At 44.7% G+C, this 24100-nt stretch overlaps 1 protein-coding gene across 7 annotated transcripts in view; it reads left to right on the top strand.

Annotated features, from left to right (window-relative positions):
• Positions 1–24100, top strand: part of DIPK1A (divergent protein kinase domain 1A) — an 844817-nt gene that overhangs the window by 226532 nt on the left and 594185 nt on the right. For 4 of the 7 annotated variants that reach the window (XM_069641810.1, XM_069641812.1, XM_069641807.1 and 1 more), the window contains exon 2: positions 15592–15745. The exons of 2 other annotated variants lie outside the window; for them this stretch is intronic. The gene's annotated coding sequence lies outside the window, so the exon portion shown is untranslated. Of the gene's footprint in view, positions 1–15591; positions 15746–21043; positions 21138–24100 lie in introns of all 7 variants that reach the window. One more of the 7 variants, XM_069641809.1, reaches the window with a different exon arrangement.

Genomic DNA, 24100 nt, shown 5'->3' with positions numbered 1-24100 from the left:
ACCAGATTTCCTCCTCTGGTGGATCTAGCTATCCAAATTAGGAATTTGGCTATCCAACACAATGTCTGGCTTCAGGCAGTGCACATTACGAGTCACATTAATGTGGCTGCAGACTCCCTCAGCCGCTATTCTGTGGCGTTTTATGAGTGGGAGATGAACACCAGTATTCTCACCAAGATCTTCCAGCAGTGGACCTCTTTGCAACCTCATCGAACAGGAAACATACTTTTTATGCTTCCAGAGACGGTCTTGGTGTGTCTTCCTTGGGGGACGTTCTTGAGATCCCTTGGGACAACAGGAAGGCTCCCGCCTTCCCTCCTTTGCCACCGATTCATTCGTTGCTCTGCTTCCAACTGCACTCTCCTCTTCATAGCTCCTTGGTGTCCAGCCAGGTTCTGTTTTTCGGTACTGGCGCACCTGTTGCCACAGATTCCCGACCTTCTTCACCAGAGCAATCACCAGTTGGGGAACCCTTCCCCACAATCTTTCAGCTTGGTGGCCTGGTACCCGAGTTCCGATCATTAGTGCAGTTCAACCTCTCTGAGGATAACATGCGCATAATTCAAGCGGAAAGTAAGCCTTCTACCAGGGCTCCATACAGGAGCAAATGGCTCTGTTTTTGTCATTGTTGTCTAGCTAAACCGCTTGATTCCTGACCAGCTTCTATTGACTGTGTCTTGTCTTTTTTATCAGACATTGCAGCCTCTGGCATTCATGTCTTATCATGCAGGGCATACTTATCTTCCCTTGCGGCTTATCTGTCCACAGACAGTTGCTCTTTTTCATTAGCAAACCCAGTCATCAAGAGACATTTTGCAAGTGGTCTTCATCTTTTTCCACCGGTTCGGGCCCCTCATCCCAAATGTGGTCCTCAACGCTTTATGTCATAAGCTATTTGAACCTATGGCCACTATCGAGCTCAGGTACTGTTCTTTGAAGATGGCCTTTTTGATTGCGGTAACATCTTCAAGACGAATAAGTGAGCTTCAAGCTCTCTGTTGATCATCCGTTCCTAACTTTCCACAAGGATAACGGTGTGCTTCGCACTCACTCTTCTTTCCATCCCGAAGTTGTTTCTGAATTCCACTTAAACCAGTCAATATCTTTACTGTTTTTCTTTCCGAACCCAGTCTCTGATGCTGAGAGGGTTTTACACAACCTAGACATCAGGCGAGCTCTGAAGTTTTACCTCAACAGAACAAGAGAACTTAGAAGTTCTTCACAACTCTGTTATGTTTGGTGACCCAAAAGGGAAACCAGCCTCGAAAGCGTCCCTCTCTCTTTGGATAGCTTCATGTATTTCCGAAGCTTACAAAATTAAAGGCCTCAAGCCCCCAAAGGGCATTCATGCACATTTGGTCCGTGGCATAGCGGCTGCTTTTGCCTTCTAAAAATAGGTCCCTTGGGAATCAATAGTCAACGCTGCTATGTGGGCTTCCCCTTCGGCTTTTTGCTGACATTGTCTTGACCTGAGCTCCCTGGCTGATGCCCAATTTGGTCTGGCAGTTCTAAGAATTTGTTCCAATAAGGCACATTTTCATCCGCTCTTTCTTCCTGGTCAGTGCTTGGAACTCTCCCACAAGTATGGAGGAAAGGGGATGGGACTTATGAGTACGTTGCTCACCGTAGTGACTACCTTACTCCTAGTCCCCTTTTCTCCATATTTGATAATCTCGGACTACGGTACGATGTTTATTACGGACTGCATTCGAATCTGCCCCGTCTAGTGAATAACATTCATGAATCTGGACTCTGGGTGAAGCTTATTAAATCTGATTTTCCCATTGACTCGGGCCGAGGGCGTGGAAGATTTCCGCACGATCTAGTGTTTGGAAGATGAAAGTGATGCACTATTAGGGGGTGTAAATAGCTACTGATTATGGCATAGTATTTTGTGAAATTTTTAGATGGCAGATGAAGTTGAAAACACAGATAGATGGCCGGTTTGCAGGCTAAAACGTGTTAAAATTAGAAATCTTACCGGGTTTCACTGATGTGCATCTAAACGTCTCTCTAATTTTACCCATTGTCTACATTAAACATTTATGCGGTCTTCTGCCAGAGTTTGTCTGGGCTAGAAAAAAGGACAGAATAATATGGGACAAACTGGTGGCCCCTTTTGGAGGGTAGTGGACTAGCCATGACAGATTTTGCATGCTTATATTTATCCACCCAGGCTCACTTTGTATTTCTGGTTTGTTTTTTCGCTATAGTGAAATTGGCTGGATGCTCAGGTTAAACAGGCAGTTGTGGCACGAGCATTCTTAAACACTGATAATCCAGGGATTGAAGTAGGGCCACAGTGACATTAATATGGTGGCCTGTAGATGCTGCACTTGAAGCAGGATAGCATCCAAATTAAGTACAACATATGTGTACTCGTCACTCGTCTGGGCTTGCAAAATCTACTATCCCGCTTGGCTAGCAGATTTTATGAAGGGCGAATACCATTTGCATTGAACTGGACCTTGCTGGCGAGTATGGGGATGTTGAAACTTTGATCTGACTCTTGCTGCAAACAAATATTGTTTCCAGTTAATTGAAGATAAATTTAAATGTGCATGGCTGGCCTTTGGGTACCAGCATTGCATCAAATATGAAGTGTGCTTATGGTGACATGCACCATTTTACAGAAAGTACTGGTAAATATTTTGTCACCTGTCACCATGGGGCAAGTACTTTTTCTCTCAGGCGAAGTATGTAAACTAAGGTACTCTCCCTGCAGGTCTAGTGGGATTTTAAAGAGTTTGAGAGCCCTGCTCTTCCTGGGAAGCACAGTGCTGTTGTTCCAATGAAATTGAGAAATTGTATGTGAATTCCATACAATGAACAGTTTGGTTGAACAGGCTGGAAGTTATCACTCTAGTGATTTTTGGGAGATGGGCATTTTCCAACACCAGAGGCATTTAAAGAGTTAGGGGTGCCCCTGTTGGACTTTTTTATACTTTAGAATACGATAAAGTATATTTCATTCTTTTCCCAAGCAACCTGCAGCCATGACTATGGAGGCAGACCTGTTTCAAGTGTGTATGCAAAATGATAAAGGACTGCACAGAGATGGCCGAGTTAGCCAAGAGGTGTAGGAAAGGTGAATTGGGAAGTGATAACTGGGGATAGATGAAGCAACGTATGCATGCAGCCTAAACACGTTTTACTCCACGCCAGATTTATACTTATTCATTTTAAGTTTCTGCACAAAATCTTTCACTCTTCGGGCATCTTCATAAATATTAGTATGCTTACCATACCTGTTTTTGTTGTCAGGCAAATCATGCAGATTTGTTTCACTTGGCTTAGAAGTTTATGGACATTCTGAAATTCTGGGAAAATATTTTTAAAATAGTATGCTTAATGGTGGATGGGAATGTAGAAAGGTCACCCTTAGTTGGTCTGCTTGAATATATAAGAAAGTAAGAAAGGTTACTCCGCCTGTTTAGAAAATTGTTGGATTGCTTTTGGTCTGTAGCAATGGCTTGGGGGGAGGCCCAGCTCCGAGTCTGAGAATGCGAGTGGCGGATGTGGCTTATTTTCATAATATACAAACACTACAGCCACTGTCAGGCCATCTGAAAAATAGTCCTCTGGTAATTTACTTTGACAATCACTTTGTTGAGGAAGTAATTGTTTGTGTTTTTAAGGGTCGGAGAGTATGGGGGGGCTTAGGGGTGCGGACTCTAGTAGTGGTAGTGGGTGGGTTGTGGATTAAGTGGGGTTCACTTTATTGGACAATGGAAAATAAAAATGTATATTTTGTGATTTTGTTGCAGTAATTTACCTCGAGTAATTTACTTCAGCAAAATGACAGAACCATTCAGGACTAGTCTGTGGGAGGAAGGAGTGTTAAAGGCTTGTCTTGACTGCAATGGGGTGTGTGTGCCAGACTCGAAGAGCAGCTGGGCACTGTCAAGGAGCTGGGAGAGCCAGAAGTCTGGTAAACTCTGGTACCAAGAGAGCGCAACCTGCAAAGCGTTGGGTCACCTGCTTTCCAATATCTTGCATGTGGTGCATACTGTTGTGGTGCAACAGAGGTGCATAGTTTCACTCTGTGTCCAGTGGACAGCTCCTGTGGGTCATATTTGATCTGTTTTTTGTCTACGTTATACTTTCTATTTCTGTGCCATCATCGCTTAGCAGCCAAATCCTCCCTCTGGAGCCAAAATACATTCTACTACACTCGGCAGATGAATCGCTTATGACCCGCTTCAGTAGCTTTACGACTGGCCACGATATTGGATACTTTTTCAAAGAAATCGTCCTGGAAGTTTTACCAAAATCTGTGCTACTCTTCCCCACAGAAACCATCCAAGGCGATTGGGGGGGGGGGTAGTGAATTCCTACAGTACATCATTGGAGGTAACCTCTTTTCCACTGCCTCTAAAGCACATTCTGGGCTGCTTCTAGCAACGTTCCCTCCATGGATGATAAGGGAGATGGATGCTGCAGATGAGAATGAATGCTGGGTTGAAACCTCAAAGTAAGTAAAATATTTCATGAAATAATTTATGATGTCATGGAGTTTCTCGTGTTGCCCATGCCTGATGCTCCTCCCAATGGGGACAGGCATTTTGGCTTCTGTTCACCCTCAAAAGCTGTACAAAAGTGGCATTCCTCTATAATCTTTAGCGAAGCCAAGATGATTTGGGTAAACCTAATAATGATCAACCAGTAAATAAGAGGCTAGATATCTAGGTAAACTCAGGTGCCAAACGGAAAACTATGTGGTGGCTCTAACCCACCAGCTTAATAGGCCTGTGCAATAGAAGCGGAGACTACAAGCAACACCCTCCCCACCCTTGATCCCCGAGTCCCAACCCTCCCACCCCCGACACACTTCCACTTTGGCTCCAGGCCAAGTTAGGGTAGGGGGCTCCCTACCCAAAGGTAACCCAAGTTACCTTTGGGTAGGGAGAAAAAGGTGATTTCATCAAAAGTGCTCTACATCTGCGCTAGGCCAATTCTAGCTCATCCTTGCTGCCTGCAACATCAAATTCTGGGGAGAAATTGGCAATTTCTTTGTGTAAAACCTTTATTTATCTTCAGGAGATGAGCAACCTAATCAACCGTACATCCTTTCTTGATTCACACACATCATTAGAGATGAAACATTATCCCCACCAATTGCATTTCTTCCCTCCTGAAATTAAATTTTTAAGAACATATCCGCTCCCTCCCCCCCCTCATACCTCTTTGGTGACATCCTAATCTAATTCCTCTGTACAGAGACCATCCTTCATCCTCTGCCCGTTAACTTGGCCTTCTCCCCTCTTCCCCCACCACCCTGTTCCCTCCCCCTTCATCTCCATACCTGTAGGGTCCTTTATAACATTCCTGGTTTGTAAAACATCTAATCTTTGTCCTTTACTACCTCAGGGGTTTCCAGACCTTCAAAAATCTTTGATGGCTCCCCTTTGCCAGTACCCCTATCTTCTCCATGGCTACTACTCACCAAATGTTCACCCACCAGAGTGCTACACAGGGGCCCTCAGGAGATATCCAGATCTGTGGCAACACTAATCATGCTTCCGTCAAGAAATGAGTGATCAATGCCACTGAGGCCCCACTTTCTGCATAACTATCCGCAGCCACTGCCCCCAACACCACTACCGGCTTGTTCTCCGGTATCCTGACCCTCATGATCTCCTTTGTGCCCCCGAATCTCCTACCTAAATATCTGTACCCGTGGACATGACCACCCGATGTCCCATTGTTCCCATACTCCCACAGTTCCTCCAGCACAAAGAAGATGTGCCCCTGTAATCCTGCTAATTCTCTGGGGCGTTCGATACCAGCGCATGCATATTCTATACGCTGATTCCTTAATGGAAGCACACCTTGAGGATTTATGCGCTCTTGTCCATATATGCCCCAGGTTCATTTCCTATTTTTCCATGTAGGACAGCTTTTCCTCAAATGGGGCCCTGTCCAGTAGTTTGTACAACTTTGAGGCACTCCTATGTGTGTCCCCATCACTCATGGCAAGCTTCTGTAGTCGGGGGTATGCTAATTACTCCATAATAAAAACCACCTACTCGAAATAGAACACAAACCAGGCAAGAAGCAACACCATTTACTACAGCTGGGTGAGCACAAATCAAACTGAACATTTGATTAGGTCTGATCTGGTCACCTCCCATGCATGCCCCTTAATTATCCTATTTGGATGCCGCCAAAACTTACAACACTTGTCAGTTCTACATGACCTTTCCATAACATACCTCGCAATCCACCTCTCATCTCCCTCTCTCTTCTACCTTCAATTGCAGTCGTGAACTAGTACCGAGACAGTTTCGGGAGGCTCAGCCCGGTTCGCATCCCCTCCTGCTGATCCAACCCCATGATAATCCAACTCCCCCATGCCCTCCCACTTATAATCACATCCATCCTTGAGGTCCCCCTCCAATTTTCCTGGAGTACCAGGTCCCTTTGGGGCCTCCCCACCCATTACACCACATCTTCCCCCATTCCTCAATTTGTGCCGCTTCTACCACCCCCCAGTCGCCCCCCCCCGGCGCCTCTGTTCCAGTTCCCAATAAATCAAACCACTTCGGCCCTCCACCCCCAGTTAAGAGGTCTTTGGGATTCTCTCCTCGACACTTTTCCTTCTGGGATAGGGTGACCCCCTTCTCTACCCCTCTTTGCCTGTCCCACGCTTGAATCTTGGGTCCCTTGACTTCTCCGGCGACAACCACCTCTACTCATCCTCTACTTATCCCATATCCATTAATTCAGTGGTCTCCTCTTCCTGCGCAACACTGTAGGGTTTACCCTGATATTCAAATTGTTCTCGATGTGGGAAGATCCATTGATACTGCACCTCCTTTTTCCTGCAGCCAATTTATCACGCCTCCGTCTCTTCCTTTTTTTGGAGGGAAGCAGGTGCCAGATCTTAAAATGATTCCGCAAGGTGTCCTGAAATTGAATCTGCCCTTGGGATGGTCTCGCTGCTTTCATAATCCTTTCTTTTACCTGCAAAAGTGGATCCGAGATGATGGCGCATCGGGAATCTGGTTATTTGCTTTTTGGAAAGAGGAGTACACTATGAGAAACCAGAAGGTGTTTCACTCGCTACTCCCTGTGGGTCTCTTTTGGCCAGGGCACGGCTATCGTCTTTGGATCCTGACCCTGGGGGTGGACCAGTGCAGGAGGATCACCTGGGTGAGGGGTCTTCGGGAGTGAGAGTTGTACATCTGATGGCAAGATGCAGTATTCCCCATCCCTGTAACACCTTTACCCCATCCTACCTGGTAGGATATTAAGGAACTCAACCCCCCACCCCTTTCCCTTCACACACACTTTCACATGGACAGCATGCTCTCAGAAAAAACAGACTTACACCCGAGCTTTGTACCTGACATGTCCTACTGCTATGGTCCGGCAAGGTCGGGCAATTGCTGGTAACCACTCACACCTGACTCCCATTACTTCCCCACATGGATAAAAGGCAAAGTAATAGAGCACACTCTGAGCAAGGCAAAACACAGGAAGGAACAGTATTTTCCAGACGGCAGCTGAATGAGGGAAGAAATACAGCAAACGAAGAAGGGTGCACAAGGAGGGAGATACCCTTGACCTTTCCAGCAAGAAACAGTTACTTTCCAAAATCCTTCAGATGTAAAAGCAGAAGGCCAGGAAACCAGAGTTAAGAATCCTGTATTGTGTGTAGGAGATACCCGGGGCCCTCCTGCAGTATGTGAAGTAGTATGTGGCTGATTGAATGTTAATTTGAGGTTTCATACATTTTGTGATTAGGTGATAAGAAGTGGAACATCGTGTGAAGATTACTGGTCACACACAACAGTGTTTTGAAATTGGACGCACTTGGTACGAATTTTCTTTACAAGGAAAATGAAATTACTTTTTAGTATTCCAATGTATCAAATGAATTATGCATTATTATAATTATTTCCAATTATTGATGGAATGTAAGTCTGATACTAGATGAACTAGGAGAACAATTGAAACAAACTACGATAGAGGGAACTGGAAACATGTTGAGCGAAACAGTCAAACAGGAATTCCTGTGTACTTTTGAGTGACTACTTAATGGGAACTGTATAGTAGATTGTGTATATTGAAACTATGAACTTGTCCAACAGAGTGTTGGGGGCACACACTGGGAACACCATTGCAGATTACAGTTTAATTCTATATTAAAATACAGAGTGTTGGTGGGGGACATTGACACAGCATTTGGTGAAGATAACTATTAAGTATACCTCAATAAATGTAGACCTAAAATGGTTCAAATATATATAAGGAATGTTAGGACCTTAAATACTTGTGAACAACAGTTGACATGTATTTCTCTTTTCTTTTGTCTTCTTCTGGGTGTACTGTACATTTGTTTCCTCACTCTCCTACGATGTGACGCATCTTTGGCTCGTCAGTCGTGTGTATATAATTATGTGGTGGATCAAGCCCTGAGGAAGACCCTTATGTTTTTGGGTCAAAACACGTGTTGGCGATGTCCAATTGTTAACAATTAAAATAGATTTACTGAGATTCCAAGATGGCCGCCGGGGCGTTGAGCCGCGTCTAAACCGTGCTCTCCCGGGGCCGCCAAAATAAACACCTCTAAGCAGCGGAACGTGGAAATCCACCGAGCGGATCACCCCCCCAACACCCCCTGAAGCCTCCGACATGAAATCTGGGCAGAAACGGAGCAGGGGAAGCCAGGGAACCGACGGCGATGGCGTTCGCCCATCCCCCATCGGGAAACCGCGCCAGCAGAGCCGGCATCAACGTTGGCGACGAGCCGTGGCCTCGCCGCACACGCAAGCGAGGAGAAGGAGAAGGCGCTGCGGCAGGGACGGGCATCCATCCCCGGGCGGGCCGCCGGGGCTCTCCCCCACCGGGGACAGAAACAAAAGAGGCGGCTGCTGAGGACCGCGGAGCGGGCGCACCGGCCCCCTCCCCCAGCCCCGGGGGAGCCACCAGGTACCTGGCACGCAACCGGCATATGCGGAGGCATCCACATCCAGCAGGGGAAGAGCACACTCGGCACAGAAGAGGTCGGAGAAGGGAACGCAGGCGGGGAATCTCCCAGGAGGCGAATGCAGCGCCGGAGGGACTGAGGCCCGCGAACTCCAGGGAGCCAGCCGGAGACCATCAGCCGCGTAAAGCAGGGGACATCGTGCCGATAACCTGCAGAGAGCATAGGGGAACACTATCCCCCTGCCCCCTTAGAAGACACCCGGCACTGGACACTCGGAGCCCGGGCCCCCCAACAATACGCGAGGCGGCACAGGGGCTAAGGCGCCTAAAGAGTGTGGAGTAGCAGACTTGGTGCCCCCGTGGAGGGGCCGGAGGTACGAACCGGGCGGTAGTAAGAAAGGCGCCAATAAAGCGGATAAGGCCCAGAGTCTGGGGGGACATAACAGGGAGGAGAGAGACCCAACCAAATCTGTGAAACCTGCATAGAGGCCCTTGCTGTCGTGACGGGAACGAAGGGAGTAGCACACATGGGGGTAGAGCCTTTCCAGGCAGGCCCCACCAGTCGCTGATTCCACCGGCGGGAGAGATTGAGAACCACCAGTAGCACAGCATAGTGAGGGCCTCAGAGGGAACATATTAAAGATCGCAAGGATAATCCAGGAGCCCAAGCCTGCCCAGGCAAGCTAACGGAACATGTCAAGGGCAAAAAACAAGAACATTGCCTCCCAACAGACCCCACAGTCCGCAAGACTAGAAGCTAACATTTTACAATTATGGTCTACGGACTCAATGCCACACGCTAAAGGGAAGCCGCAGGACAGTCAACAAGGCGAAGCCATGTCACAGACGAACCCACACCACTCACCCTCAAAGGATGACTTGCAAGCATGGTTCCAGGATCTGCAATAAAAATTCATGTCGACAGTTCAGGAACAATTCACTACGATGAAAAACGACATGAAACAGGCAGTTCAGGACCTCAGGGTGGATGTGGCGAAATTGGAGGAGAGAACAGACATATTGGAGAGAACGGTCCAGGGACTGGAAGAGGAAACGCAGCAGGGGAGCGAAACCCAAGAACACCTGGTGAGACTTACCCATAACCTGGAGCTACAATGCGAAGACTTGGAGAATCGCTCCAGGCGATCCAACATCCGCATCAAAAATATGGCAGAATCAGTGCTGGACAAAGATCTAAAGAATGCGGTGACGGAGTTTTTTAGAGACATTCTGGATGTCCCGGACACATATATAATCGGAGTGGATAGGGTCCACAGGGTGGGACCAAAAAGATCCGGAGCACCGGGGGAAAGACCACGATACGTCTTGGTGGCACTATCCTCATACCCGCAAAAAGAGCAGATACTGAGGAAGGCCAGGGAAATGGATCACATCAGGATGAATGGACAAGAAATTCTACTTTACCAGGACCTGGCCCTGATTACACTACAAAAATGAAGAGCGATGGCCCCACTCGTCAAGGCTCTGGTGGCAAAGAAAATCCGGTGCAAGTGGACCTTCCCATTTGGGCTGATCTTCACATGGGAGGGCAAACAGCGAAGAGTAACCTCCTGGGAAGAGGGCTTCAACATAATGGGGCTCCAGAACGAGGGGGAGGAAGCGGAACAAGCAAGGCCCAGCAGGGAGCAAAGGAGAAGACCTAAAGGATGGGAAACGATCAAACAAAAAAGGCCAATCACGGGAAGAGAAGGCCTTAGGTAAATGCTGTGATCGGAGACGGAGAAGAGGAATGACGGGGACAGCCTTGAAGCACCCACGGAAGACAACAGAGAGGGGGAAGGTGAGAATAAGGACCGCTACATAAGAGGCAGAGCCGGCGGCCTGGGACGGGCCACCATGCTTGGAATCCAGTAAGAACAATCGGTAATGTGGGGTTTAGGATCCCCCACCAAAACTTTCCCCCAGAGGTTGAAGGGCAGGGAGCACTGGGCGCAACGCCCTCGCTACACTAGGGACCCTTGCCCTGCTCGGGGGCATATTGTTTGGTTTATGGTTATCTGTTGGGGGGGGGGGGGAGTTCAGGGGAAAGGGACAAGGAGAAGGGGGACACAAAATCAGCACAGTGGCAAGGATTGGGAAGTCAAGCACAATGAACATATGCCTTATTGAATGGGGAAAATCTGCATAGTATCTTATAACATAAGGGGGATGAACCACCCCACGAAAAGGTTAAAGTTGGAGAAAATCATCAAAAGGGAAGGGGCGGACCTCCTCCTCCTGCAGGAAACCCACATAAGAACAAAGGACAAACAGAAAATCCGTATAAGGGGATATAAAATCTGGGCCCAGGCCAACACGAATGAAAAAAGATCGGGGGTTCTGATAGCAGGGAGGGATGAAAGGGACGCTAAACTGGAGGACACCATGGCAGATAAGGAGGGAAGGTCTGTCTTAGCGGCTTACTCTTGCGTCAGTATACGCGCCCAATGTGGGTCAAGATGGCTTCTTGAGAGACACCCTGGGAAAACTTGAATCCTTCGCAAGGGGGGAGGTGATTCTGGGGGGCGACCTGAATATGGCATGGGACCCACAACTGGACAGGAGCACGGGTTGTGCACACGGTCACGGGGCACCGTCGAAACGCCTCAAACGGATGGACCAACTTGCCCTGAATGATGTGTGGAGGGAATTGAAGGGGGAGCAAAGAGGGTTTACATTCTTCTCACATGTACATAACACCATGTCTAGAATTGACTATTTTTGGGTTTCAGTTGGGCTTATGGGCAAGATCCAGGGGCTGGAAAAGGGTCAATCGCACTTTCAGACCATGCACCCCTGTGGCTTGAGGTAAAACTCCCGGGGAAGCCTCAAGGGCTGTGGAAAAGGAGATTACCGGAGGACATCATCCGGGATCCGGTTTCGGGGGAGTCCATAAGGGAAATGATTGAAGAATATTTCACTCAGAATGACACGGGGGAGGTCTCTATGAATACGGTATGGGAGGCGTTTAAAGCGGTGATCCGCGGGAAGATAATGGCACTGAAAATCACAAAGGAGAAGCAGAGGGCAATGTGGGAAAAGGAACTGGAAAGATCAATAACAGAACTACAAGGGGAAATAGTGGCACACCCCTCTAGAGACCTGAAGAAGGTGCTTAGACATACCCAAGGTCAACTTGAGATGCTACGCACAAAAGGTGCGGAAAGGAGCCTACTCTACCTAAAACAAATGTACTACATAAAAGCAAACAAAGCAGATAGCTTTGATAGATTGCTAGCGAGACAACTCAGCGCAAAACAGAAAGACACCACGATCAAATGCCTCACAGCCAAGACAGGGGAGCTTCACACGCGCACACAAGACATAGGGGAAGTGTTTAGACAGTACTATCAGGACCTCTATTCCACTGATCACCCATAGGCAGACGCACAGGACACATATATGAAATCCCTCACCTTCCCACAAATTTCAGAAGCAGACAGGCAGACCCTGGAGGAACCTATTAAAGAAGAGGAAGTCAAAAAAGCAATAAATAACCTCCCAATGAATAAAGCCCCAGGCCCGGATGGCTTCACGGCCCCCTTTTATAAAAAATATGCGAATCTCTTGATCCCAGTTCTGACCAAGCTCCTAAACTCATTTAAAGATAGTGGCACAGTGACCCCCACAGTGAACGAGGCGAAGGTCCTAGTATTTCACAAACCAGGGAAGGACCCTATATATCCGGCCTCATATAGACCTATCTCCCTAATAAACATCGATGCAAAAATCTACACGAAAATTCTAGCCACCAGGCTCTCCCCTCTACTCCCCAAACTAATACATCTAGACCAGTCGGGCTTTATCCCAGGAATACAAACTCACGACAATCTGAGAAGGATAATTCATCTGGTCGAAAAAATTGGCATAAAGCAGACCCCGACTATCCTACTCGCAGTAGATGCGGAAAAAGCCTTTGATCGGGTGGAGTGGTCCATGCTCTTTAAGACACTCCAATCCATGGGCTTTGGGGAGAACTTCATTGCAAGAATAAGAGCGAACTATATCGCCCCAACTTGCAGAGTGGCCGTTAATGGGGAGGTTACGGAACGGTACACATAGCCCGTGGAACTAAGCAGGGATGCCCGCTGTCCCCGTTGCTATACGCTATCTTTTTAGAACCCCTACTTCTGAAATTAAGAGAAGCCACACATATTAAGGGGATAAACATGGCAGGCATACAACACAAGGTAACCGCATATGCAGACGATATGCTGCTTGCACTAGAAGAACCGGGCCGCACATTGGCAACAGCGGTGGGGGAGCTAGAAGCATTTGGGACCATCTCAGGCTTAAAAATTAATAGAAATAAATCGGAAATTCTAATTTTGGCGGGAGACGGGGGAGATTGTCAAAGAAGCCAAGGCACTAAATCTCAAGATAGCAGAGGATGGCATCAAATATCTGGGAATTACACTTACACACAGGGTGGAACAGCTCTATGGTAAAAACTACCCGCTGCTCCTCACGAGCATCCGTAGGGATATGGAGAAATGGAACCCTTTGCAGATTTCGTGGTGGGGCAGGATCCAAGCGGTAAAGATGACCATCTTACCAAAACTTCTCTATTATTTCCAGGCCCTCCCGATAGGGGTACCCAGAGTATTCTTTAAAACACTGTCCCGGGTAATCTCAGCCTTTGTGTGGAAGGAGAAAACGCCAAGAATGGCTAGAGCGGTCTTGTCCACATCAACCAGGTAGGGGGGCTTGGCGCTCCCTCACTTCCAGAAATACTACCAAGCGGTACAGTTAAAGGTCCTACGGGAGTGGCTAGGCGATGACCCACAACCGATTTGGGCAGCACAGGACAGAGCAGTGTCAAGAACCCCATTAGTGGAACTACTATGGAAACAGAAACAGCACAGACATCCCAACATAGGGATAAGCGAAATAATGAAAACAACGAAGGAGGCGTGGGACACGCAAACTCGAAAGGGCATAATGACCACCACGCTAGGCCCGTTCACCCCCATTTGTAGAAACCTGCAGTTCCCACCGGGGATGGAGCAGGGGGCATACGATAACTGGGAGGAGGAAGGAATAGTAACACAGTGGCATTACACCCCAGAGAGACTCCACACTATGTTCCCGAAAATATCAAGCTTATGCTGGAGGGAATGCGGAGAGGTGGGAACCTGGAAACACATCTGGTGGACTTGCAAAGGAATTAGGCCTTTCTGGGATGAAGTTAAGGGAGAAATGGGCAAAATATTTCCAGATGTGGGGCAATTAGGAGAGGGAGTATGGTTGTGCGGAATAAGAGGCGACATGGCTAGAAGATATAATAAATCACAATGGAGAAGTCTTATGGGCCTCCTCATAGCGGCATGGACAACAATTGCCCATAGTTGGAAAATAAAAAAGACACCCCGCTGATTTTCGCATGGCTCCAAAGAGTCTGGGCCCAGATGGCGATGGAAAAAATAACAAACACAATCCAGGGAACGAGAGACAGGTTTGCAAAGGAATGGGGCGGTGTCCTGGAGTATCTACAATCAGACTTTATGGAACAGTGGTGTCCGCACAACATCAAGATCTCAGATATCTTTAATGCATAATGTATTCCCTGTACTAAAGCACACGTGTCCCCAGGGAGAGAGGGGGGAGTTGAGGGGGGGCTGTTGAAGTTATGTTATTTAATCGTTGTTTTTCCAAAAATTAATAAAGACAATTTAAAAAATAAAAAAATAGATTTACTATATCAATGAGTTTGTAATAAATTTGATTCTGTAAAAATTGGAGCGGTACTTGCGCAGAGGTCAGAACACAGATGTTATCTTAAGTTGGAGTTATCATCTAATTCATCTTGTAATCGTTTTGTAACCCATATTTAGGGAACCGCTCCAGAGTTTATTAAACAACTTTCCTTTTTTTTTTGCAAGTTCAACATAACTCTTTCAATATTGCAGATTAAGTACATTTCTGACATCCACAATTCTTTTGTTGGTGTCTGTCGATTTCCAGCTGCATACGATTAACTTTTTTGCTGTCAGCGATCCCTTTAAAATCCAGGATGCTTGATGATATGACAGATCTTCCAGATCTGTATCTTCTCTCTGAATCATTGTTTCAAAACTAAATTCTTTCGTTGTTCAGCATCCTGTTCACTTCCGTGATCCCAGACCAAAAAGATCTTCCGCTGTACATTTACAAAGCATATGTTCAAGAGCACCTCTCGAGTGACTACAGCCCCAGCATGCATCAGTTGAATTCAGCCATTGACTATATGAACGATCTGGAGTTCAGAAAACTGTTTCAAATTGTAACCTGTCTTGTTCATTCACCAATGTTCATAGACAGTCTTGGGATATTTTTGCATAGTGCTTTCCATCACTGAGGTGCCATCTCCTCCTCCAGACACAATGACCAGGATTGCAATAACTTGCCATTTCTTTTTGAAGATGGATATGATTTTGACCTCCTATGGATTTCATCAAGTTCAACAGATTGGAGGAGTCAAGTTCTTCCAGGTTCACAGCAGATCTGAGTTTCCTGTAGTCTCCATAGCAACAGCCTCTAATGTCAAATATTGATTTTAATCTTTTATATGATTGCGATGTACCTTTTTCAAATAGGTTATCTATCATCTGATCCCTGCCATAAACCAGTCAGGCCAGAATATAGTTTTATTGTTGATTTTTTTTATTTTTATTGCAGGATTAAACCAAATTGATGAAGAGCCCATCCGTCTTGGCGACATGTTGAGGGAGGAGGCTATCCCATGCCAAGTGAATCTCAAGAATTCAGTCAATGGAGACCTTGTGGGCCAACCTTGACTTGTTGTGGACAGGAGAGCTGATGGTTGTAACGGGTTAGTCAAACCAGTCTTTGCGACAGCCCATTTATCTAGTAGTTCTCCAATTAATGGTAGGAAGTGTTTTGCCGTGAAAGCCTGATGGTATCTTTCAAAATTAGGGATACTCAAACCTCCTTTTTCATTCTGCAGTTGCAATTTTCAGAGCTTCAATCTTGTCTTTTTGTATTCCCAAAGGAATGATTGGATTATAGAGTCAAGCTCTTTTAGCAAAGACTTCTGAATTGGAAGTGAAATCCTGCTCATGACATACATTATTTTAGGTGCCGGTGTTATCTTGATTGCATTTACCCTTCCTCCCATTGACAAATTTAGGGAGTCCCACCGTTGGACATCTGTGGGCAGTTTATCAAGTGACAGCCTCCAATCTACTTGCATCATACCATCCAGGTATTTTGTAATCCATATACCCAAGTATTTCATTTTCTCTGTGCACCATTTGAAACCTAGGTTTTTCAGCAAATAACCATTGCATAAATCTGAGCATGTCAAGGCTTCTGACTTGGACCAATTCATTTTGTAGTTTGAGATTTCTCAGATTTTTAATTATTATTTATTTATATTTGGCAAAAATACCTTTAAAAATATTGCATCATAGTTCATATAAAATACAGTATAAAATGCTCTGTTCTAAAAAATCATTAACACATAAAACAAATGATCTATTTACATTGAAAGTAACCTTATGTCACTTCATAAGTATATCGCAACAAAAAAGGATTACACCAGCAGTTCTTTTTTCTATGTCAATGGAACAAAATATAATCACTTTATTTATTTCATTCGCTTCCATATTATAGACCTCATACTGTATTTGCATCATTGTTTCGATTCCATATCATCGAGATGGACCTGCAGAGTATTCAAGAAGCAAGTTAGGGCTAGAATCAGGGCCTGCCTTGTTCCCCACATACACTGTGCCCATAACAGTTCTCTAGACAAATTAAGTTCTTCATTAAAACACAAGGCACAGTGCATCATACGGAGACATTCAAAGAATTCACAATATATCACCAGGTGTTTTAGTGTTTCTTGTTTAGACTCTATTGCACAGAATCTTCAACCTTCAATTCGACTTGCATTGATACTTTTCTTCCAATGCTTGGTCCTTTCATTAGTATGAAAGAAATCAAGCTTGAATCTTAAGTATACTTTTCTTGCTTTGCTACACGGCCAGATCAACAAGTACTGTATCCTAGGGTATTGTTTATGGCAGAAATCTGTGATATCTGTGTAAGATTTATAAGATGCGTCCCTTTCAATCGTTTTTTAGCCAGTCATACTGCATCCATCTCATTTTTACTGTATTTGCACGTTAATACAAATCTTTGGGTCCATTTGCGATCCATTTAAGATGCATGTTCATTTTGTTAAGATAACTCTTTAACGAGGCAGGATATTCTGTTCCAACAATTTTAGCAAAATCCTCAAAAAGAGTTTGCTGGAGGACTTATCATTTTCCCATAGTTCACCATTCTCCACGCAAATTTAGCTGATAAAGAATTTAACCCCAGTTCGTGTAGAATAAAAGTATTGGGCAGTGCTTTTGGTAGTCCTAGCACCTCTTTCCAGATTTTCCTTGTATTTTGTTTAAGATTGTTGATAGATCTAATAAACAAAGATCTAAAACATACAAGATGATACATTCTATTTTCAGAATGTAGAAGTCTAAGACCGGTACTAGTGAAACTTTTGCATGTCTGATGTATATTATTTTCATTTGAGAAATGAGGCAAGTTATTTTTATGTTCAGTGTTCTATTCCACATTGCAAGAGAATTTACATCAGTTAGATTATATCCCGAGTATCTTATTTGCAAAACCTGTTGTATAGATGCCCCCTCCAAATTCCAATTGAATTTACTCTTTCTTTTTATTTGCAAAAACTATAATGGCACATTTCGAGGGATTGGTTGCAAGATTGTGCTTGGTGGCATATGCAGCGAACAGGCTCAGCTTATTTTGAAGCCCATAAGGTGTCAGATCAAACAAACTGATATCATCTGCAAATGCCAACCAGTTTATTATTGCTTCTCCTAATTTAACTGAGAAGATGATCAGTTTTTCCCAGATTTTATCCATGTCCGCAATATACAGATTGAAAAGTATGGCCGCAAGTTGGCATCCCTGCTTTACTCCAATTTCGGTCTCAATGTAATCGGTCACAGACCCAGATTTGTTGATCCGTATCTGATACGAAGTATGATTGTGCAACAGGGATACCAATCCCACTAAAGATGGAGGTATCCCTTATTGTATCATTTTACTCCACAGCAGTGAACGGATGACCCTGTCAAATGCTGCGGATAAGTCCAATGATGCCATATATATTGCTCCTGAATCTGTGTGATGAGATGTTTCAAGGAGGTGGGCGAGAATGGTAGCATTTAGTGTGGTGCCCATCGCTTTTCTGATTCAACTTGGAATTGGGATAGCAGTTGTTTCTCCTCTACCCATTTTCAAGTTCCCTCAGAAGAAGGGAGGCAAACGCCTTTGCAGGTACATCGATCAACGATATGGGTCGATAGTTTTCTGGATCATCAAGACCTTTTTTTATAAATTGGTACGATTGTTACAGTACACTAAGATGGTGGAATTACTTTGGTTACAAAGATCAGGTCAAATATTGGTTTTTAACATTTTGGCCCAAAAACAGGGATCATCTTTTAGTAAACATAGAGGCAGCCCATCTGGACCAGCTGGCTTTGAATATTTAAGCTTACTAATAGCCCACATCACATCTTCTAGGTCCCATGGACATTTACTCAGAATTTTATTGATAAGATTTAAAATATCAATAAAAGGAAAGTGGTTAGTAAACATATATTTTTGTTTAATGTATGTTGTCCATACAGGTCTGATAGTATTACAACTAAACTCCGATCGTGGCTTACTGGTCGGATTTCTAAGTATGTTCCATACATCCTTTGTTTCCCGTTTACATAATAGCCTAATCATTTTCTGGTTCTCAAGTGTTTTGGCCATCTTCATCCCTTTTAAGATCAAATTAAAATTATTTTGAATTTGCTTTTTGTACCTCTGGGAGGCATCACCCACGTTATAGGCTTTTTTTACTCTTCTGAATTCCCTGTTCTGTGTAGTTTTAATGCAGCAACTTTACTGTTAAATCTATCAACGTAAGTAGAGGTTGAACTTGTCAGCTGCTGTTTTGCTGAAACATGTAAGTGGAATCTTACCACCGAGGGGTTATGTTCTACCAAGGAGGAGTAATCCTGTATGTTCACTAACCTCGTAAAAAAACACAGAAGTACACTTGCACACCAGTATTCAAATAGAAATTCTATGTAAATATTCTAATTCATAGGGTGTGTTTTATTAGGGTTCAAGGTGCAGGGGAGAAGGACTCGGCCTTGGTATCTGGGCCGGAATACAATAGAGAACAAAAAGAAATCCAAATTATGGAAAACTGCGTCCCCTGCACACTTTCTAGACGGCATAAAGCCTAGTTGAGTTAAACAAAGTTTTTGGAAATCTCTAATGATTCAAAATTTAGGTTTGACAGTAGTTCATAAAGAAATTCAATAGATCATTTTGCTTTTTGAGAATACAAGGGTCTTCTCCTTTTTATTGATTTTTTTCTGTGTTGACCCAACGCGTTTCGAGTTTCATATTCTCCATCAGGGGCTTACATTTTCAACATAACTTTCACAAGCATCTATAAAGAACATATATAGAAAGAAAATTGCATGAGTGTCATGCTAAATTCAAAAGAATGTTTGACCTTTTTCATTCAAATAAAGTTTTTTATCCAAATTGTTTTTTCTTTTTTTTAAAAAAAACAAGTACATCTTAGAATAATAGTCTTTTTTCAGCAAGAATAGCCAAGAGATAGACAAGTCCCTAGTGTCCTTGGATGTCTGATGATACTGAACTGTAAAATTCCAACCTCAGTATGCCAAGGTCCTCGTTATTACGCACAGTAATCACGTTGTAATTATGTACGTCACTCGTGGTGGCGCAGCTATTTTTATACCCACCAATTATCATCTTATACTTTGCATTGTGAAGAAATGCTTTCTGTAGCATTTCATCCAAGTCATTTAGTATCTTTACTATAGTACAATTTGCTGGATTCCAATACATATTTATGATTATCTGATATTGATGAATGAGTACTTCTGAAATAAGCAATTCATTAGTTGAAGCTATGAAAGTTGAGTCAATCTTTACACTGTTATGAACCATCGTCATTAACCCGCCTGATGGTCGGCCCTGTGTACCTCTTCTGGCTGGGTGACTAAATACGCTAACCCATCAAAATTCAATTGTTTCAAGGCCATGGTTTCTTGGATTAGGATAATACAAGAATTTTGAACTATGGGTTTTTCCGCATGACACTTTGTTAGGTTGGTAAAAGCCCAACAATTCCAACTTGAAAGGACAAAAGATGTAAGTTATGTTTGCTTGGTTGCGTTGTCAATAGTACTTGTTACTGGTGCTTGGTTCCAAACATACAAGCCCTTTCAAAGCATTTACAACTGAGACTAATTGAGAAAGTATATCTGTGTTTAGGGCTGAATTCACCTCAGCTTGGGTTCTATTGGAATCCTTCATTTCAGTCCTCTCTGGTTGGAATTCAACAAACCTGGTGTATTCCTGGCAATTTTCAAATGCATATAAGTCGTATGCCAACAGATTAAAATTATCCCTTTGTTCCCACAGCATTTTAGCAATTACTAAAGATTTAATTTTGCACACATTTCTGTTATTATTGACAAGCAAACCGGTTTCTGCGAGGAATTCTTAGCTAATGGAATTTATCAGCTCGAACAAGCAGACAAAGACGAAGATAATCGATAGTTTATGTTCCTCCCCGTCTTCTGCTTTCCAAAGCTAATCGCACGACTCATGTTTAGAAAACATGATGTACCATAATGTACCATCCACATTCTAGAGAGGAAATGTTAATTGAACTACCAAGCTGAAATGCAAAGTGCCCTTTTAGTCTAAAACCAACATTGATAATGAAGCACAAGGAATGTTTCCTGATGAGAACATGATGAACTTCCTCGCTCTGTAAATTGTACAGAGATGACGCAGAGCGAGGTACCATGTGTCACCATGGAGAATGCCCACGTTACGTGGGTAATAAACTATGTATTATTTCAGCAGCCAAAGCCGATTTGAAGTGTATTTAAGGCTGCCTGTCCCCCATGTGTAGTGCTCAATTTCTCTGACTGCGGGCAGACATGGCTGAACTTGGGTCTGCTTAAGCAAGAATAAACTCTTGTTATATATTTGTTTCGTGACTTGTGTGTTCTTCATTTTCTTGAAGGTGAGTATTGGGGGCCCCTGTGCTTCGGAGACACTGTTCCTCGCAGTCTGCTACTTGTGATCTCAGTTCGCTGTTTCGGCCAGAGGCCCTCACGGTGAGATTCCCGGACCATATGCAGCGAATGTGTTTTGTTTTTTGGGAGACTAACAGCCACAAAGGGGTTTGTTTTGAATTGATGGGGGAGTGATTTTGTTTTGATCAGGTGAGTTTGTTTAAAATTGGAATGATTTTTACTAAAATATTTTGGGCAAAATATTTGAAAGGTAATACTCATTGTTTTTGGAGGATGCCTGGCTTCAGTAAGTTGTTGACTTGTTGGGCAATGCTTTGTTGCAAAAGAAGACTGCAGAATGACTTGGAACACAGTCAGCCGCCACCGCCGGAAGGGTCACCTGCCTACAAGATGTATATAAAGTTTGGCTTGGGATCTGTAGTCTTTTACAGTATTTGGCATTGCTAAACCAGACATGAGCCTGATCTTCAGTGGCCTATATTGGGAAGTTTTGAAATGGCTCGAATACAGAATTTACATTCTGTACTATTGAAGAAAGCGAGGCCTGCTGCCTTTGACACAGTTAGGGATTGGTGAAAAGAAGCCACCCAATGCCTCAAAAGTAGGGAGAAATTTGCACGTTGACACATTACCCAGGCTAAAAAAAGGCATTCGTGCACGACCAACAAACAAGAGGAGGCTATGAGGGGAATGGATGGGGGGTGCCAATTAGAAATACACAAAATATACCAGTCAAAAGAATTGCATGCATCTGATGAATTAATAAACAAACTACTGAATGAAAGGCGAACACCTCCTACTGCAACTCCTCTGTATGTTCCTCCACCTGCCACACCCGCACAGCCACCATTACCAGCACCCGATACACACTCTGATGGTTGGCCACCACCCCCTACCACACTGGATTTACTTTTGCCATAAGTTACCTCTGCCGCTTCTGACACACCGCTTGTAGCGCCAGCGATCAAAGAACTGTGACTCGCAGTGCAGTACCTCTAGCACGGAGAAAAGCTTTACAGAAATGGGCAGAACTATATATACAGGACAGCAACGAAACAGCCTCTTCCGGCTCTTTGACAGATCATGGAGGTATCGCTGAACAAAAAGTATCACTAGAACAAATGGGACAATACAGCTCAGATTTGGGGCAATCTTACTGATTCCACCGTACCACAGGAGTTGCAGGATTTGAATTTCTTGTCATGCGCTAGAGACACACCATTGAAAATAAAGGAACACATGTCAAAATGATTTACCTTTACACAGGAACGAGATCAGCTGCACCAATTAAAATTAGATAGAGATGTACAATAGACATACTACGTTCAGAAAAGATTTTTAACCGCAACAGAAATTGTTAGTGAAGAAATGCGCATCTGCATGAGACAAGCTTGGATGGATTACAGATGCCTCGATCTCCCCTATCGACATTCATGACAATTTTAGACAATATTCTTCCTCCATGCAAAGAAAGGTATTACCGGTTATCGTTGAATATTTGCAAGACAAGTGTCTTAAAAACAAATTATGCTGCCCCGGAGATATTATGATGATATATAAACGCACGTTTTCTAATGACACTACGCTAGCCTCATTGTCCCTTGACCTAGCTTTGCTCCTTAATAAACGATCTAAGACTCCCACTGTGCAACTACCCATGAGAGACGTACCACCTACTCTTGTACCCCAGAAAGAGGAAACAGGCGTTGACGGTGCAGCTGAAACAATTACCCCTGCACACTATATCTCTCAATTTGTGCATGTCCCATTTTTACCCTTGCAGCCCATGCAGATGAGGTTTTTGCAAACAACCTCAAAAGGGAAGCATAAATTAGAAAAAAAGAAATATGGGAGGATGTTGCGCGCAAGGTGTCAGCGGTTGGCACCACCCCACGCACAGTCCAGGACTGTAAAAACCGCTGGGATGACCTACGTCTCCGGGTCCATAATATCCTGCATCCAATCGCTGGGAGTCCATGGCCACAGGTGGGGGTGCCCACTCACCTGTGAAATTGATGTGGTGGGAAGAAACCTGCAGCACCACCATACGAATGTAGTTCATAGAGGGCTTTGGCGAAATGGAGATGGGTGCGGTGACATCAGGAGATGGAGGTGAGTGACCACGTAAACCCCAATTAGGCCAAACCATAATGTAGTACAACAGATGTGAAAGTGAGCCAAGCCAATGCATGTCCCATCATATGAACATATACAGATCCATGCCCAGATGGAGGCCCAAACCCTGGCACAATGAAATGCATGCTGTGTGCCAATCCCATTACCAACAGAAACCCAACACACAGGGACAAATCGCATGTCACACATCATACAAATTGCAATACAATGGTATGCCACCTGCTATACATCAGTACCAAATGGAGAGGCCACGGCTCATGCCAAGATGCCCCCCCACTGAAAGTACCCTGTGTAACACACCTATAAGAATGCAATGCATGAGTAATCAAATACTGTACCGCACCAACTCATCTTGCATGCAACACCCTCACTGATGCCCTGCATCTCTTGTCCCCCCACAGGCGCTGATGCAGAAGGTGAAGGGCAGGACCTTGCACCAAGGGCATCAACATCCAGGGGCAGACCACAGGGCACTGGGCCTTCCACCTCCGTGACGGCACCGCGGGCAAGAGTGCAACCCAGGGCACCTATACAGGCCAGGCTGGCTCAGGGGGAGACAACAGCAGCGGACGAGACTGCTAAAAATCAGTTGTCAACAATTGCCGAATGTGAGCCAGATGGCACCCAGTCCGCTGCCACCAGTTCTGTGGGTGAAGTAGCAGCCACACTCCCCCTCCGTGATGAGGATGTGCAAGTGGAGGAATTTGAGGACATTTATGGCAACATCCATGTGGAATGTCCTCCCACACGAAGCCCCCCGTACACTCCCCACCATTCCACACATGGCACTCCGTCCAGCTCCATGCAGGAATCAATGGTGCAACTGCGGAGTCCGCAACTGTCGAACACCCCAGGGGCCAGCCATACAATGGCCTACCCAGCTGCAGCACCCTCCACAGACCACACTG

This window comes from Ambystoma mexicanum, chromosome 1q (assembly GCF_040938575.1).
Source record: "Ambystoma mexicanum isolate Mex_15411 chromosome 1q, UKY_AmexF1_1, whole genome shotgun sequence".
Classification (NCBI taxonomy): domain Eukaryota; kingdom Metazoa; phylum Chordata; class Amphibia; order Caudata; family Ambystomatidae; genus Ambystoma; species Ambystoma mexicanum.
This window is presented reverse-complemented; position numbering and strand designations above follow the sequence as displayed.